At 32.4% G+C, this 12905-nt stretch overlaps 1 protein-coding gene and 1 non-coding gene across 3 annotated transcripts in view; one reads left to right on the top strand and one right to left on the bottom strand.

Annotated features, from left to right (window-relative positions):
* The window catches only part of Dh44 (corticotropin-releasing diuretic hormone 44), a 560768-nt gene that overhangs the window by 332099 nt on the left and 215764 nt on the right, over positions 1–12905 (bottom strand). The window lies entirely within an intron of this gene.
* Positions 806–922, top strand: LOC142333527 (U5 spliceosomal RNA). Its single transcript, XR_012758626.1, has one exon. It is a non-coding gene; the product is annotated as a U5 spliceosomal RNA (small nuclear RNA).

Raw genomic sequence — 12905 nt, 5'->3', positions numbered from 1 at the left:
TGAAATTCATTCGCTCCAGCGATGTATAAAATTAAAAATAAAATGTTACTAATGAACAGTAAAAGAAACCGGCTTAGAAAGAAAAGTCTAAAAGCACCTCTGCCTTTAATTAATCTCCTTTTTCTTCCTTTATTATTTCTCAATTCAAAATGTTTTCTCCCATTTTATAGGAAAAAAAAAAGTTAATAAAATAAAATAAGTGCGAATATTTTACCTTCTTAATACCTTTTATTCATTTTTAAAGTTAATTATTGCTGGAAAGGATGTCTTTTATACTTCATTCTAAATATCTTATTAGTATTAAAAACCTTTTGATAAATATTACGATAGGTAAACATCAGCTTTAATGTCGTGCATAAGCCTATAAAAAAACGGTAAACAGCGTAAAATAAAACACCGTTTGGAAAAAACATAAGACGTGAGAAACTTACAGATTAATAATAATAATGAAAATAATTTAAGAATCCATCGTTAAAGCTGAATCAGTCAAAATACTCGTAATAAGGTAAACAAAGATAACTATTTAACAAATGAAAAAAAAAACAACGTAAGAATATACGGCAAGTGTGAACTAAGGTTGCGTGGAATGCAAAAATAAGGTATTATATTTTAGCCGCTTAATCGAAAAGGAGGAGATTTTCAATCGGATATGATATTGAGAGTTTTCTTCTATTACATAAAGGTACAATCGAAGGTCGTTCACAAATTTCTCGGCCTGACAAAGAAACCCAAGTTTTCTAGAATCTTTTTTTCTTTATCAACGTTGACACCGTGCAGTTTGATACATTTAGACTAACGATTTTCTATACTCTGGTCTCTTTTCATTACGCATAAATCTTTCGCCTTTTACTAAAGATTTCCGTGGAAAGAGGCAAATGATGAGTCTTAATTAATTTTTTGTTAGTTAGTTAGTTTCTGGGATGTAGCCAACACGGGACGATGGACACATCGTTTGATACCTTTGATCCGACCATGGATAGAAAGGAAGTTCGGGGACATAAATTACTGGATAACGCAATTTTTTACAGGGCATGGGTCGTTCAGGTCCTATTTATGTGCGAGACTAAGGGTAGATAACAACAACTATCCTTACTGTGGAGCTTATGATTCCCCTGAACATGTAGTATTTGAATGTAACCGTTGGACAGCAGGCAATCCTGTGTAAGACGTATAGGGCCATTATCTACGGAGAATGCGTTGGATAAAATGCTACTTAACGAGGATAACTTTAATGTGATCTCGTCGTTTATAACCGCAGTTATAAAGAAGAAGGATGAGGAAGCTCGTCAAGAAGAAATCGCTCGCTGATGACGGCTTGTCGTAGGTGGAATTTCCACCTACGAAATAAAAGAGCTAACCGGTGAACTGACCTGCCACGTGCCGGACATACAGCCGGCGGGCGGGGAGGCGAGCTAGAGTAAAGGACACTCCGCTGGCGCGAGTCAAACTTGATTGTAGATCCGTTCCAGAGGAGTAGGTGGAATATAAAAAAAAAAAAAAAGACTAACGATTTTCTAATTTTTTATTATCCTCATTATAATACGATCTGTTCAACTCTGCAAAAGAACCGATTGTCTAAGCTTTGACTTCACCATTCGAAATGAATTTTCGTGTTATTGATGAGTTATTTTTTCAGGTTTGAGAAGAAAAGTAATCGCCGGGAACTGGAATCCAGCAAATACGGAAAGTTTTTAAGCACTTCACAGAATAAGTCGTGGAGTTTTACAGCAACAATCTTAGACGTGTGTGTAAATGTATTATCGTGATAAAAAGAGAACTTTCATTTCGGTCAGATGTAGACGTTCAGACAAGTAGCATGCTTCAATCGGTTCAGTAATAAATCTTAATACATCCCAGTGATAGTATTGCCTTTTTTCAGGTTGTCTGTCAACACTACATCACGAGCATCCCCAGAAAACTATAGGTGTGACTTTTCTGTAGGTGGAACCGTTTTAGCTTTCTTTGGCTCGTTTTCACTTGCTCCCGCTTACTGTTCGGTATACGATATAATGGCGAATCCTCGTTTTATTTACCGTTATAAAATGTCAAAATAACCGGGTTTAAAAAAAGTCTAAACAAATTTAATAAGTTTTTAGTCGAATGCGTTATCGGTCGACTGACGCAGTACTCGTCGAGCGGAAAGCTTTTTCATACACAAAAAATCATGTAAAGTGTATCGGATACGGTCTCGAGATGTTTTCCGGGTCAACCGACACAAATATCTCCAATCAGCGATCATTTATTACGGAATTTTAGACATTGTGACGATTTCGTCAGATGTAACGGTTTTTTGGCGTCGCGAGCGTTCATGATCTTGAATGTTTGTACGACCGTTATAAATTCAGCAGCCCACATTTTTACCATAGTTACCGAAGGGAGATGAATACTTTAAATTTCGAATGTAATTTTTTATATCCGTTGGGTTAAACCTTTTAAAATAAAGTACTTTATTATAGTTCAAAACTTCAATTTTATTCACTTTTGCAAAAATATCAAAACTTGTTTGGTTTACACGATCGCTAAAAACAAACGATTAAAACTTCGCTGCACGCCGTTTAAAGATTCATAGTTATATATTGTATTCGTTAGGTTACAATTGAACAGTCTATTTATCAGGCCGAGAATTTTCCGAACAGAGCTTTACAATTCGGTATGTATGTTCAAGTTGCACAAAATGAACAGATTTGGATAATCTTTTCTTGATTTTTTACAGGTTTTCCTTTAATAGTTACAAGTTTATTCCGTATAAGTTAATGGGAACATTTTTTTTTTGCTGATTTTTTGCATTTACTTAAAATCAGCTTCTACAACGAAGCTATAAGCAAGTCGTACGATTGACCATCACTTAAAACAGGACCACCCGATGATAATCCTCAAGTAATACAAAAACTATAGTATAACATAATTATACAACATTTGATGTGCCATTGAATGACCGTTCAAATGTTCAGTCAACTTTAACATTAAAACAACAAAATAATTAACTTTAAATAGAACAGTAAACGAAACAGTAAGTTTGAAAAAACCAAGAAACAATAAACGTGAGCACCAAGCCGTCAAACCGAATCATCGTAACAGTCAATCAACAAAATCAAATACACGGAGTCTTTTTATTAGCCTCCTGACGTTCCCGCTGTAGTCAAAGCGAGATGATTAACATGCTTATCCAACCTGGACACATACCTCGAAACTAGAGGTATGTCCAACTTCCTCTCGAACGTATGGAATACCTACTTAATCGTGGATTCCTGCATTCTTCACAAACCACGGTGCGTGGGTTGTGTTTCGTAGAAGTTTTTTCTGAAACCGTCGACTGACCTCCACGTCGCTGTTACTGGCCGTTCCCCAGAGTTCAATCCTGTACGTCCATATCGGTTTCAAGAAAGCCTTGTACAGCAGAACCTTATCGGACAAAGAAACTATAATTTCTTTTCCAACACTAACTACATCTTTTTAAGCTTAATTTCAAACAACTTCCTCTTCTTCCTAACATGATCCCTCCACGTCAAAGAGCGATCAAGGTAAAAGCCTAAGTACCGCTCCGTACTGACTTGAGGTATCCTAACACCGTTTAACCGAACCCCAGGGCAATATATCGTTCTCATCGTGAACGTCACGTGGCTGGAGTTTGCCGAATTAATCATATTCTTCCATGTACCCAACCAAACGTTGATGCCATCCATTGTAAATTACAATTTATCCGAGGCGGTAGCCGGGCTATCACCAACCTCCAAGATCGCCGTGGCATCCGCGTACGACGCAACCGTGACATTGGCTGGAGTAGGCGGGTGAGAAGTGTAGGTCAGGAACAGAACCGGCTCTAGACCCGAGCTTTTCTGTACCCCAGAGTTGTTATCGAAAAACACTGACATCTCTTGATCGTAATTAACGCACGAGAAGCGACCGTCTTAATAGCCGCTTAGAATTAAAAAGTACGGATGTAGTAGGCACGATTTCAATTTGAAAAGATCTGGTATTTAAACGTTGTAAAATGCTTCCTCTATGTCCAAAAAGGCCGCCGAACAGAACTGTTTCTCTTCCAGAAACCTGACCTTAATACATATTTTTAACCGAAAAATTTCATTTATGCAGTATGTACGTACTTTTTACTTCGTATTAGCTTAGTACTGCATCATTACAGTTTCATACCCTAATTCTGACAGTAAAAATATTTTCACGAGAAATTAGTCAAACGAACAAAGAGTAACTCTTATATCAAAATGTTGGTATTTCGTCTGTTTATAATGTAATTATGTTCAACATGTATAAATGTACATGTACAATGCAATTATAGTAGCTGTAAGAGTTACAGCGACTATATATCAAATTCTTCCATCTTTTTAGATTTTAATTTTTGTCTCGCAGACTTTTCTTCTACCACTGTTCTCAGTTAATTTTTTAATAATTATAGGAAATATTTCTCGATCTTACAATAGGAAAAAATTAATTTTTATCAAAATATTTAATCGTTTATTTTAACAGTTAAAAATTGAAAACTGATAGGCTGATTTTAATTATTTTTTACCGTTCGTTGTGTTTATTGAATTTTGAGAAAGGATGTAAATTTAATTTGATAATTTCATTATATGAGCAGTAACATTTAAATCGAGTGAATATTGTATTTTACACCGCCACTATTCTAATTATAACTTTTTCGATTAAATTACATTTTATACGGAATGTGATTCTTGAAAATAAATTATCATAATTTTATTTTTGTATTCCATTTTTGAAAAATCGATAAATTGTTCTAGAGATAACTCGTTTAATATTTAACATAAAATTGAATCGGTATTTTGTAGATTAGTAAGCGATATGTATTTTGAAGCGTATAATATCTGTCTATACATTGTACATTATTAGTAATTTATGAAGAATGATTTTCATTTATTTTTCCTTTTTATACAAAACTATTTCATTATAAATATTTTAAATATAAAATATTAATATTTTGTAATCGAATTTTAGATATTAATATTAAAAATCCCTTTCGGTACACCGGAAGGTGGAGGTAGATTTCACCGGAGCTAAGTAGGGGATAAAAAATATTTCCAACTTAAACTTAAGAATACCTTCAAATTTACTCAATACGACAAAGGTTGCATGTGTTCAAAAGTTTCACATGTTTAGCATACGACAAGCCCCATCTTACAATTCCAGCAATATTTTGATCATCCCTTGCCGTAAGGGTTGGTCATATCAAACATTGTTTCAGACAAAAGTTTTAGGTATTATTTAGAGGACTAACGACCACTTTAAACCGATTAGATACTGTGCCTATTAAGGAAGGTATAATTTTTTGTTGTTTGAACCCCAATTTTTTCCAACTCCTGGGTCAATGATTGGTGATATCAAAAAACTTTACCTTAGGGCTTAAAAAAGTTTTAAGCCCTTATCTAAAGAATAGTAGGAAATTTAAACGAATTCGATATTTTACTTAATAAGAAAGTTATAGCGATATTTTGTTTTTTCGAAAAAGCCCTCCTATTTCCATCCCCATGATCCGATTTTGCCTATTAACGAATTCGACCGAGATTTCGGCTCTTTATATTTTATATATCAATTTGAAAGTGATTGGCGGAAAATTATGGCAGTTATCGTGCCCACAAGAAAGTGATATATATATATATATATATATATATGTATATAAACTTTTGAATTGACGGCGGTTTTGGGGTCTGGGGAATGTGAAATGCGAAGATATGTCGAAATTTTTCGAAAGTCGAATCATGGTACATATTAAAATAGGGATAGGCTTTCTTATGAATAACCCACCGGCTTGGTCTAGTGGTGAACGCGTCTTCCCAGATCAGCTGATTCTTAAGTCGACAGTTCCAGCGTTCAAGTTCTAGTAAAATCAGTTATTTTTACACGGATTTGAATACTAGATTGTAGATACCGGTGTTCTTTGGTGGTTGGGTTTCAATAACCCACACATCTCAGGTCGAACTGAGATTGTACAAGACTACACTTCATTTACATTCGTACATATCATCCTCTGAAGTATTATCTGTAAGGTAATTACCGGAGGATAAACAGGAAAAAGAAAGAAGGCTTTCTTATGAAATCTAACTAAATCCCGGCAAAGGGTTGCATATTTTTTCCGGCTCTCCCTTTACAAACCTTTATTTCAATTACACCACTGAGTTTTTAAATATTAATAACTTCAGATCAGATAAATTATCAAATACGAATAGGAATCGAATTTAGAAAGCAAATTTAATAAACGATTTTACAAACTGGTTTCTAGAGCGTGTTCCTTGAGGTTCTATGAATAATTCACTAATTGTTGTCAAATGTAACAATGTTACCCCTCGTGTTAAAATGAATAACCCTTGTCATATTTTCCTTATAAAGAAACATTTTAATTTAATTTGCATGATAATATATATTAGAAAGGACTAATAAAACTGGAAATCGAAGCCTCTGTTTTCACGCGTAATTTTTGCGTTTCCACTTAAACAATTTCAGTTATAAAACCGATTTCAGTTATAAATTTATATTATTTATATTTATTTATCAGATAGAAATTTCGATTTCAGTTTTTAAGCTGTTTATCAATCGATTTGCAAAAATGAGATATTTTATTCAAAACAGATTAATAATTTATTTAATAAAATATTTATAAAGCTATTAATCATTAAAAACGTTTAATGATCGCCTAATTAGAATTTTCAGAGGCAAATTGATAATTTTTTAGATGATGTTATTGAGTACAATTAAACCGAATTTTATTAAAATATGTCAGTTCGTTCTTAACATACGAATTTTTATTAAACTCATAACGGCAAAAAAAAATAGAAATTAAGATAAAATTTACAAGATAAAATTTTTCTTATCCCTATAGTTCGGGCGACATCTACGTCATCCTGTGTATTGTCGGAAAGAAAAAATAAACAAGTATGGGTTCCGTGATATCCCCTTATTCAATAAGGTCGAAAAACAGGTTGTTCAAGTCAAAATATTTTTCCCAAACTTCAAATTTTTTAGTCAACGGAATTTCATGATATGAGATGAAAACTGTTTAAACAAATGTTCATCCTTGCGACTTTAAATTGTATTTTTTGTAATTTATTTTATTTTAATTGATTTTTCATTATTATTTTTTTAATTTTCTTTATTTTTCAAGAATATTTCATTCTTCATTTTGTAATATTGAATTTTTTTATCAAATTATACATAGTTAAAATCTTCCACATTTTATATTCAGAGTTATCATAAAAGAATGATGCGGTTTTGAACATGGTTTAATTTAAAACAGAATTACTTACAGTTTATGTTTTTTATTTTTCAAATTTGTCGTCTCAAACATTTTTTTACATAATTAATAAATTTCAATATGTGCGCCCCATAGTCACTCGACAAATGTCCAAACGATACTCGACTTCTCTCCAAACATTGGTTAACATTTCTTCGTTAATGGTTGTCATTGCTTCATTAATCCTGTTTTTTAAGCGGTTTAGCGAATTTTTTGTGTATAAACAATGCTTTTGATGTACCCCCACAAGAAAAAGTTGCAAGGTGTCAGGTCTGGACTCCTTGGAGGCCAAAGTATAGGTCCTTGCAGGCTTATCCATCGATCTCCAAATTTTTCGTTCAAAGCGTCCGTGACCGATGCATTGAAGTGCGGGGGAGCACCATCTCTTTGGAAATGAAGTCGATGAATGTTTTCGAGTTCATCCGGCAGAGGAAAGCAATAATCGGTTAACATATCGAGATACACAAATCCATTTATTGTTTTTCAGCAAAGAAGAAAGGCCCTATTACACGATTTTTCATCGCACCACACCAAACTAACATTAGGCGAATGGCGTTAATTCTCGATAATTGCGTGTTGGTTTTCAGAGCTCCATATTCGTGAATTGTGTCTGTTAACGCATCCATTCGCATGGAATGAAGCTTCGTCTGTAAAAATTATATCGTCTAAAAATGATTCGTTTTCATTTATTCTGTCCGACATTTCAACAGCAAAATTGTAACGTTTTAGACCATCATCGGGTTTCAATTCCTGCAGTATCTGGATTTTATAAGCGTGTAATTTCAGTTTCTTACGTAAAACTTTGTGAACTGTTGATTTTGGAATACCTAATTCGAAGCTTCGACGGGGGATGGACTTTCCAGGACTTCTAATTGCCGATCGTCTAATTAGTTCAACCGTTTCGTCCGGCACACTTGGTCTGCCGGTTGTTTCTGTTTCTTAACCGATCCGGTTTCTTCGAATCGTTTGAACCGACGTGTTATGTTATTTTTGTGCGGTAGATCTCTTCCGAATTCACGTCGAAACGCACGTTGAACTAAAATTACGGATTTTAAATCAGCCATCAATAAAACGCACTTTGCTTTGTCTTTATTCGAGAACATAGTAACTCACTAAACTCACCGCAACAACAATACAAGAACTAACGTTGTGGTTAAAACTGCTGTTAAACTTTTGGGTTGGAGGGTTTCAGGGATACCAATAAAACACCTAGAAATTTCCCTGCAATCTTCCTATGAATTACTAAAACCGCACCATTCTTTTATGATAACCCGGTATTTTGTTTTTAATAAACTTCAAAATTCTTACGTTTGCATTTTGTTTTTGTGAAGTTTATTGATACCATTTTACTCAGAAATCAAATTTTCTATAAGTTTTGTTTAAAACTTTTATTTTTATTTCCAGTTTAACAAAGTTATTTTATGCCAAATATAAAATACTATATATTTTTATCCCGATCTTTAGCTTTTACTGCAAATTTCTCAAAAACCCGTTTCCTTCTGGGACCAATTTTGTTTATTTTTAAAAGTTTTTTAAGTCAGATTTCATACGTAACTACTAAATTTATCTTTTAATTTAAGTAGCAAAAATTATATTTAGCAGAATTCTATTTAAGATGCAGAAATCTTTCGCCAGACAACATTAGCTAATAAAGCATTTTCAAACCTATTTTTCTATGAATTTTCACCAGAAGAACATATCCTGAAAGTTTGTTACGTTGTTCTTGAATCACTCTGTATAATAATAAAATAAGTAAATTTATAACATGATAAATGCAAAATTCCTAATTTAAGGAATTTTTATATTCCTTAAATTACAATAATAATGTATATGTACAAAATTTTTATAATTTTTTCCTATGTTTTTTTCTTTCCCATCTAGATAGCGCTATGCAGAGCTATGGCTCTAGATGTAAAAGTATTTCAATCGGTCCGATTTGAGCATACGCGGTTTTCACTTAACCTTGACGTTTTGACACCTAAAGAACCAAAAAACACAGTGGAAATTTTCCGATGTTAATGTTTGTATGTACGTGTGTTCGGTGTTAGTCTCTAAATCATATCTATTATATCTTCAGAACTACTCGACCGATTTTGACCAGATTTGGTCAGATGACTTCTATATATGGGGCATTGATGCCATTTAATTTTCAAGTTAAAAGTTCAAGTGGGTGAGGTTGTAGAACAAGGTCACCCTCAGTATCTCAAAATTTCGCCTAATAAAGGTCATATTTTTCTTACGCACTTTTGTTAACAATTAAAAAATGACAATTTTTGCAAAATCGCACCCCCACCCCAAAAAATACTGTTGTAGTCGTTTTATATGTTGTGTCATCACAGGTGAGCGGTAGAATTAAATAAATGCTGAATAATATTTAAAGTGGAAAAAAATAATTCCATGGCTGGATTTCGAACTCGATCGCCCGGTTGAGACGGTAGCTGGTCCATTAAGCCTCGCGGCTACACCGGTTTGCCGACTGTACAAGCAAAATTTATTCTAAATTTGTGAAATTATATCGGTTAAGTTAGCATCGACCGTCGCTGCTAATACAACACCCGCTCGAATTAAATACGGTATGCTCGCACGCTTTAGTTAGAATCGCTCTATTAAATAAACGAGAAAATATTATCCTTCCCTACTAAAGGGCATTTTTATGAGCGTCTGTCTGTCTGTGTCTGATGTAACTTTCGTTATATCAGTTTTTTTCGTTCAAAAGAAAAATATTTTTACACCAAAGGTAATCAATTTTGGACACCTAATAATCCCACTTCGAGACGCCGTCCACCAGGACAACCCGCCCGAAGTGCCCAGCTGCGGAAGGCGTGCCTGCGGCTCGCCTCTTCACACCATATGTCCAGATCGGATCGCCCATAGGATAACTTTGTAGATCAGAGCGTTACTGGACAACGTGAGAAGTGAGTTTCTTCGCATCACGGATGCAGTTCCCTGTACTTCGCGTTCAGTTATTTTCTTTTCATTCATATGTGACACTTCCAGGTCAAACGCCGATCTAGGTGTAGTCTAAGAACGAATTTTGAAAAAAATTTAATACGATTAATAACCCGTACGTAGAAATATTTAAATCAAATTTTTAAAGAAAATCGATTCGGTCAATCCTGAGATATAAAGCCAAAGGATTTGCGATACATATACATACATACATATGTATGAAATTTTTGATTTTGATGAACTTCTTGGTCAGTAAAACGTAAAAAATTGTAAAAAATAAACCCGATATCCAGTTTTTAAATGATCGCAATCCTTTTCCCTTTAATATAGATATTCTCTTAATATTTACCGGGAAATTAAATGGAAAAATACGATTATATTGAAAAAAATTAAAATATTGCTCAAGAACTGAAATAAGTACTTATATAACTTTACATAACTATACATAACTTTCAGTAAGTTGTTATACAAAAATACTTTACTAAAAAAAAAGTTTTTAATTAAATCTTTTATTTAACTTATTTTAATATTTCTATGAAACCGTAGTAATTTAGCTTTGGCACTTGTTTATGCAGGTCAGGTATGAAAATTCTGGCTTTTGTAATGACGTTGGGGTGAGTTTGGCGGAGGTTGGGCTGTCTGGAACCTGTCACAAACAGCCTAGTGGTTGAATGGGCTTTTAAACTAACCCGGCTTTCCTGAATCATAATAAATAAATATATATATATATATATATATATATATATATATATATATATATGAATTAAAGAAAAACATTTAATTCGTTTTAATTTTTAGATTAAAAATATTCTATAACCAATAATTATATGAAATTTTTTAACGATTTTTATAAAACGAATAAAATCTCTTAGAAATATGGAAAGAATGCATCATTGTTCATAAACGTTTATTTCGCTTTGTTTTCTTTGTATAAAGATCGCTAAGGTGAAAATATTGTACGAATTGAAGAAAAAGAATGAAATGAAAAAATAAGTGAGATGTATTGAAAATTCTTTTCTTACTGCATTCTTTTGAATACCGCTGAACCGTTATGTTGTATTCATTCTTTATAAGAAGTCAGACCTTTCATTTTTCCCTTTACTATAACTACGTTATATTATGTGTAGGGTTAGTATCTAACAAGGGTATACTTAACAGAGACATTTTTCCATAAATCCGTTCACATAAACAGAAATGCTTTTACAGGAGTTAAAAAAACGTTATAATAAAAATTCGATGAAAAAACTTGCTGTAAAACGTGTTATACGATATCGTTTCGGTAAGCATACCGATGTTATAAAAGAGAAACAAGACAAAAATACATGGATTTATTCAGTACCGTATGTGTAGCTATACAGAGTATTTTTAAAGTGTGGACTGGCTATACTTTTCCGGATTCTGCTTGTAAAACTAAGCAAAAAATATCCTTAAGAAAAATGACAATTTCTCCTTCGTTCTCCACCAGTTTGCTATTTTGTTACTTTTATATAAAAATTTATATATCAAGTTTGGGATAGAGGAATCACATTAATATTTGGTAAGCGTCTTGGTAATAAAGTTTTAAAATTAGCAAAAAATCAGGACTTAAATACCTTCGCAAATTACAAAATGGTGACCATTTTTATTTTTTAATCCATTATATCTCCATAAATATTAATTTTATAAAAATGTATGTTAATTTGCTAAAATATTAGGCCTTCTATTTTGAACAAAATGAGATTTTATTTTTTTAGATCGGTTAACAAATAGCCGAGTTATGGGAGAAAATTGATGTTGAAATTTGTGTCATAATTATTTGATCTATTATTATAAGAAAATTATTACTTAATTTGATACTAATTTACAATACTAGAATTAACAATAAATAAAACCAATTAATATTTAATAGAAATGAACATATAAACTGGAGGACATGAAAACAGACACAAAATTACAAAAGTTTTCACCATAACTCGACTATTTGTGAACCGATTTAAAAAATAAAATGTCTTTTTTAAAAAAAAACGGCTTAATATTTAAGCAAATTGATTAAACTAATATTTACGGAGATATAACGGATTGAAAAATAAACATTGTCACCATTTTCTAATTTACGAAGGTATTTAAGTCCTGATTTTTGCTTATTTTAAATGTTTATTACCAGTACGCCTACCAAACATTAATGTGATACGTCTATCCAAACGCGAGATGTAAATTTTTATATAAAAATAACAAAATGGCGGACAGGGGAAAATGAAGGTTTTCAGATTTCAACGGAAATATCCATTTTGAACATGCCGAAATCTATTTTCACTAGTTTCGGCGTGACGTCTGATTCTCGGGTAACTCAAAATCGATTAGCCGTAGGATGTTGAAATTTTGGATTTAGGAGTGTTTTAACATCTATCTAGTTGTGCACCTCCCTTTTTGATTGCAATCAACGGAACCAAAAAAGTTCGTTTTGTTTTTTGTAATTTTTTTTTATTAGATCAAATCTAAGAATTTAATGTTAATTTTTAAGAATTAAAATTTTTTTTAATGAAAATTTATTTAACGCTACGTTTAATTAATTAAATTAGTTTAAATGTAGTAGTAATTAAAAACAAAATTAATGATATTGTGATTTTAATTAACTAAGAGAAATTTTTGTAAATTAGTTTATTAATGTTAATTTTATATTTTTCATTTATCATAGTTATATGTTATTGTATATTGTAAA

The sequence above is a fragment of the Lycorma delicatula genome, chromosome 12 (assembly GCF_047948215.1).
Source record: "Lycorma delicatula isolate Av1 chromosome 12, ASM4794821v1, whole genome shotgun sequence".
Classification (NCBI taxonomy): Eukaryota; Metazoa; Arthropoda; class Insecta; order Hemiptera; family Fulgoridae; genus Lycorma; species Lycorma delicatula.
This window is presented reverse-complemented; position numbering and strand designations above follow the sequence as displayed.